This window comes from Pempheris klunzingeri, unplaced genomic scaffold (assembly GCF_042242105.1).
Source record: "Pempheris klunzingeri isolate RE-2024b unplaced genomic scaffold, fPemKlu1.hap1 Scaffold_859, whole genome shotgun sequence".
Taxonomy (NCBI): Eukaryota; Metazoa; Chordata; class Actinopteri; order Acropomatiformes; family Pempheridae; genus Pempheris; species Pempheris klunzingeri.
The window spans coordinates 2,653-9,742 of NW_027255334.1; the positions used below are offsets into that span (position 1 = coordinate 2,653).

Below are 7,090 nucleotides of genomic sequence, written 5' to 3' on the forward strand. Positions count from 1 at the left end.
TTCGATAATTTACCTTCAGTAAAGTATTTCATAATATCTTTGTGGATAAAACTTTTAACTTGCTCATCATTTATTAAAACATCTATAGAGGGAGAAGGATTATCCGTAGTAGAAAGACTTGGGTTTATTTTGAAAGATGTGAGTTCAAGACTTGTTGATTTGGCATTACAAGCAATACAATATGATCAGAATTATTATTTGGTAATGCACAGCAGAGTTCAACAATTGGCTCTGTTGTGCGACAGTTTCAATGCTAACCAGAGATATATATTCTCCGTGTTTAAGTTTGACGATATCTTTTTACGATCAACAATTTTTATAGTTCCATAGGTATGTATTCACCGATATCGCCAGTTTTAAACCATCGTTGTTGTGTATTAGGGTCAGTATAGAATGATTCTTTGGTTGCTTCTTCGTTTTTATAGTATCCAAGTGCAACAGATTCACCTCCAATGACAATTTCACCTCTAGGGTTAGGTTTATCTGTCGGTGAATAGCCGCCTTCTGTCCATGGAATCAATTTAATTTCAACTGAATGAAAAGGTGGTCCAGTATTATCAATACTATAATCATCTAATTCGCCAAAAGTACCAGCAGCACATGTTTCTGTAAGACCATATCCAGGAATGATAGGAAATCCAAACGAAATATTAGCAAATTCTTGTGTAATAGGTGAAAGTGGTGCACCACCACAAACAGCCCATCTAAAATTTCCACCAATAATTTTTCGTATTTTTGAGAATGCTAATCTTTCAACTACTGGTGCATCACAACTGACATTCCGCATTCTTTTGGCGTGAGAAATACTGTAGGTAAGAACAGATGTAGCAAAATTACCACGCTGGTGAACTTTTTCCATAACAGATTTTTTTATTCGTTCGAGAAGTAACGGTACAAATGTACCGACAGTTGGCTTTAACACTACTAGGTCTCCTCTAGAACCATCCGCTACCATTGGCGACGTATCAGTGAGGGTTAATGGACTACAATATCCAATAGCACCACCATTTGCTGCAACATTCATTTCAGTAATAAATTCAAATATATGTGCTAATGGTAAATATGCAGAATAGACAATATCGTACCATAATTTTTTATTGCAAGAACCAGCAGCAATAGACGCAACAATACTTTTATGTTGAATATATACCCCTTTTGGTACACCACTAGAACCACTAGTAAACATAACAATAGCAATATCATCTTTGTCAACTTGTGGGAAGTCTATTTCATTATTTTTTAGATATTTTCTGCCATCAATAATAAATTGACTGATATGATAGCATCTAATATTATTAGTTTCTGAATCAGACTCTAAATTACTTGATTTATTTTTTGTTTCAACATTGTTACTGGTATCTGTACATCCATTTTTTTTCTTATAATCCAAATCTGTATCATCAGGATTATATTCATCTTTATTTTTCGAATCAATACATTTAATACCTTCAGTATTATTCGAATCAGTCATTCCATTTTCAGCTATTGTATTAGAATCAGCTGTCACTGTAGTAGTTGCATCAGAGGAGCTGGCTGTAGTAGTAATAGTTGTAGCAGACGTATCTGCAACAATATCACCATTTTCAGCATTAATATTGTTATTCGCAGTAGTGTTGGTATTATCACACGGAATAGTATGTTCTTTATCACAACTATTGTCCTGAGGAATCATTATTATTGGGGAAGTAAATTCATTACTAGTAGTGTCAACAGTATCAGATCTTTTTAATTCAGACTTTTCATTGCCATTGTCATCATCATTATTATTTTTATTATGATTTTGAGTATTTTGGTTGTTGACACCCCTTGTCCCATTTAAATTATTATCATCTATTGAATGATACATTGGCATCTTTTTTAAAGATTTACTTATTCTCCGTGAATCTTTTATATCTTTTGATAATTTACGTGGATATTCAGCCCTCTTTTTAATATCATATATTACTGGTTTTTCAATTGTTTCTGGTATACATTCAAAATCAGCATCTGTATAGGTTCCAAACAAAAATATTCTCTTTATATGAGTTAACCTAGATAAAATAGGAAACAAACGTTGAGATGATTTCTGATCAACAAATATGCCTGTTGTTTCGGTAAGGTTAAGTGCATACACTATTGCATCATCTACCAATGTAGAATATACTGTCACACCTTGGATTTTTAAATACATTAATGCCAAACAAACACACAACCACTCAGCAGATGTATCTGCCCATATTCCTATGTGTTGTGATTTATCTATATTAAGGGACAACAAAAATGCACAATATGATTTTATTTTTAGCCATATTTCACCATAACTTTCCCATGTAAAGTCACCTAATGTTAATTTGATCATCGTTTTATTATCATTAGTAGTTATTGTATCTTTTTTTATAATAGTTCTTGTACCCAAAAAATGTTTATGTGAAAATTTTTCAATACAATCACTATAAAGTACACATAATTATTCAAATAAATTGTAATTTTTTACCTAAAAATTGATGTCACCGTTGTAAGTCCATCATAATCCGTCAAAAGTTTTTTTTCATATCCTTTTCTACGAATATGTAATTCATTTTCATCGTGATTTATTATAACTGATTGCTCTTGTGGATAATTTCGTCGTTTATATTTATTTAGAAAGTAGTTAGGTAATGCTTTTAAATATGATGCTGGTGTTGTTAAAAATACATACGTACCTAACATCAATTGATCTTTAATTGAGGTTGATGTCTGTATATCACAACTATTTGGTTCATCAATATTATGTTCACTAGATTTGTCCATTATTTGACTACTTGAAATTGTTTGATTTTAAAGTATAGAAAAAAGTCTTGTATGGTTAGTATACAAAAAATCCACTTGAGTATATAAACCTTCCTCCGTGTATGAAATGATGCGCACTCGGATAGTCGGACATCTGGAATTAATACAGGATATTTTTATAATACCCATAAAAATAATCTATATATTGAAGTATACTCTTATTAAATTGCGATATATAATGTTTCATTTATTAATTCATAAATGTGTCTATTTTAATACAAACTTTTTTTTCGCATTTTTTTAAATCCTCTTATTCACATTCATTGGTTTAATTTAATTGTAAATTACCTATTAAACCAAAATGAATTAAGTTAATTTGTAATTTCTTAACAAATCAGATATATCATGAATTAATTAAATTTTTGTTTATATCCTCAGATAGTATTAATACTCCCAAAACTAATTAGAATACGTTAAATAATAATCATTGATTATCTCAGTGTGCTTTTATTACTTATATTCTTTTATTTAAAAATAATTCTATTAAACATATTTAACAGGAAAACATTGACATAAAACAATCGTAATATGCTAAGTCATTACATATAAATCATTATGTTTAATATCTTTAATCCATTCGGGGATAATCGTGTACACATGATTAGTGTTTATGATTTTCTCCAGAATTAATCATATATTTGTAAAGAAGTTAGTACCAAAATATTTCTCTTTTTTTAATGTGTAAAATATATAGTCATATATAATTATTCTAAAACATTGGTTTTAAAATGTTTGTGTAATTTAGCTACATCGTGACTAACTTTTTTATCTCCGAAATGATTTTACTAGAAATATAAGATTATAATTTTTATATAGTATTATTTAATAATCCGGTTATGCACCGAAAAGTGTTTTAATTCTTTATTTTCAATGGATATCTTATAAGTATTAAACGATACTGATATTTCTTCCCATACGAATAAAATTATGAGCTTAACTACTAATTTACAACAAAGAACCCGAGATAATCTTTTTGTTAAAACAGCTTTGGATAAAAGTTATGTATATGAGTTTGTTCTGTAGTATTCCATTCCAATATTAGACTTTTAAAAATAATTAATTTTTTCAAAGAATCTATAGACATTATTAGTTTATATATAAATCATACAATACGTCATTTTTACTGATACAATATTTTGTATTCTTAGAAATTTAATTTTTTTGTTTTTTTTTTTAAAAATGATATTATGATTTTTCTTCTAATTAATTTGACATGTATAAGTTAGATGACATTAATCTTTGAGTTAAACTAAATTTTGATCTTTTGGATTAGACGTTGGCATTATTTATTTATTTACTTATTTTGTGTACTTATTAAATAATACTTCTTGAGTGACTTTTAAAAAATGTTTGTAATTTAACATTAGAATGGTAGTTTTTTGTCCCGATACATTTATTTTAAATAAAAGATAGAATTTTTTTCTTACTATTAAAATATTATTTCATGAACTTTTAAAAAAATTTTTCTAAAATTTTGATGAGATTTAGACGTTTCTAGAACAGCAAAGTGAAAATTTAATTTCGTTTCTATAGGGACCACAATAAAAACGATTAACATCGTGTTTTCAATAATTCATTTGCAGAAATTAAAATTTGATAAAAAAACTTAATACTGCATCTTATCAATCTGTTACATTACATGACTTTATTAATTCCCTGACAGTTAACAGTGCAGCAGCTAGCAATTATAGATCAAGAAAAAGAAAGCTTAAGTTATGTAACATTAGATTAATGGAATTTACACATTCCTTTCCCTAATCTAGTAATATTATTGCATTTTCATATTTTTGATTAGAGTTAGTATAACTATTTCAACCTTTTCCTGAACCCCAAACGGTCTAGTGTGATTATAGGTCTCATTTATTTTCAAAATAACCCAATTTACCATATTATTCTCTTGCTATTTTTATCATGAGATAGATCTATCGTTATTTAAGTATCAAGTAAGATTTATTCTCTAATATTTTTTAATTTTTTTTGTAATTTAATCTACTTTATTAATTTTTTTATGGATATTTAGTTAAGTAATAGTCATTTTAATGAGTTTCTAATCACTAAAATATTGCATTAACTTAAATACAATCGTTGGGCAAAGTTTGCATTAAATAAGTCAGTTTAGGTGGATATTTGGAAAAAAATAAATTATGAGATTCTGTGAGTTATTTCTATTATTTATTAATATAGATTAAGCGAATTCATTTTATGTTTTTCTACTAGTAGATTAAAGAAAATCATTATAATTAATAAAATATGAAAGCAAATCATTATAATTAACAAAATATGAAAGCAAATCATTATAATTAATAAAATATGAAAGTAAATCATTTTAATTAATAAATGAGGAAAGTAAATCATTATAATTAATAATAGAGAAAAGTAAATCATTATAATTAATAAAAGATGAAAGTAAATCATTTTAATTAATAAAAGATGAAAGTAGATAATTATAGTTAATAAAAGATGAAAGTAAATCATTATAATTAATAAAAGATGAAAGTAGATTATTATAATTAATAAAATATGAAAGTAAATCATTATAATTAATAAAATATGAAAGTAGATCATTATAATTAATAAAATATGAAAGTAAATCATTATAATTAATAAAATATGAAAGTAAATTATTATAATTAATAAAATATGGAAGCAAATCATTATAATTAATGAAAGATGAAAGTAGATTATTATAATTAATAAAATATGGAAGCAAATAATTATAGTTAATAGTAGATTAAAGTAAATCATTATAATTAGGGTTCAGAATTATCGATATTTATCAATTTTAGTCGTAAGTAAAAGAATATTGATCGATTTTTATCGAAAATAATCGTTTTCAGTCGCTATTCAGTTCTAATGAATAAAGCTTGATGTATTTTACTTAATTTGCAATCCGAACAGAATGAAAATGCGGATTATATTTTGGGTATCATGATGTTTATATTTTGACGTTTCTCGATATCACTAAACTCATAAATACAATGAACTATTTACTTGCTATAAAGTTTTGATTCTTATATATTTTTATTCGAGTTATATTTTTATTGTCACTGCTTTCTAATTTAATGAGCTATAGTTAGCATGTGCGTTACAGATATTTTTAATCAAATAATTATGTGAATAAAGATCTTTAATATCTGAATTTTTCTAACTATAGAAAGATTATAGTTAGTTATAAACTGTAAGGACATAATTAAAATAAAATATCTCCGACATCTTTTCAAACAATCACATAGTTTGTCCTATAAGCTAATTATATAGTTTTTTTATATTTAGCTAATAGGAATACCAAGAGAATAACTATTGAGTTATATTTTCACGTAAATTTTTTCTTTTATCACTAATTTATTAAGACTCGGATAAGCAATACGGGAAGAAAAAGACTATATCCAAACGATTATTATGTAAGACATCCTGAATTCTATATAACTGACTATGAACTTGATTTTAAGATATTATTGCCATACAGTTACTGAACGTAAAAAATGAATAATTTAAAAAACATATCACGATTATCTCTAATTTATCTTATAAAAATAATTAATAACAGAATTCCTAAAGAAAAATGAGAATAAGCAATACGACATTTCTAATGAATTTGTGAAGGTTTTCATCAAAGATAATATCCTGTTTAACAAGTGAAATTAATAAGTGCATTCAAACCATTTTTAACATGGTATGATTACGTGTTTAGATGAATCTAAAACGATCACTATATTTTTAAAAGAATATTTTTGTTATATTTGAAAAAGAAATTTACTTCACAATTCCCGGCTATTACTTGTAACGGACGAAACCCTTACGTTAATGCTAAACTTTTATTCCAGATCCTATGTAAGCCATCAAGATTACTAGCACTTATTTCACTAAAGCAAACTCGATACGATATTAATGGCTGTTGAATTGAGTAAGTTATTTAAAAAGCTTGATTTAAATTGTGATAACCTGTTGGGTATTACTTGTGAATCAATACCATACAACATAAAATTTATTATATGAGAACTAATTTCAGGAGTCTTATCGGAATTCCCTGCCTTGCACACTTGATAAATTTAGCATTTAAGAAGTCGGTTTTTATTAATTTTTCTTGCATCAACAAGTTCTGCATTAAATTTCCTGCAAAACTAAAGAATCAGCGATTCGGAGATACTTGGTTCATTGTCAGACTCGCTAGATTTCGTTATACCTATGATACCGGATATCCGCTTTTATGAATCGCTTTGTGCAATTTGCACAAATTACGAAAGGACTAATTTTTCAATCAAAAAATGTGCTGTATAAATCA

General features: G+C 26.6%; 1 pseudogene; it reads right to left on the reverse strand.

The window, feature by feature from the left end:
• Positions 1-258: 258 nt before the first annotated feature.
• LOC139225558 (fatty acid CoA ligase Acsl3 pseudogene) lies at positions 259-955 on the reverse strand (annotated as a pseudogene).
• Between the last annotated feature and the right edge of the window lie 6,135 nt (positions 956-7,090).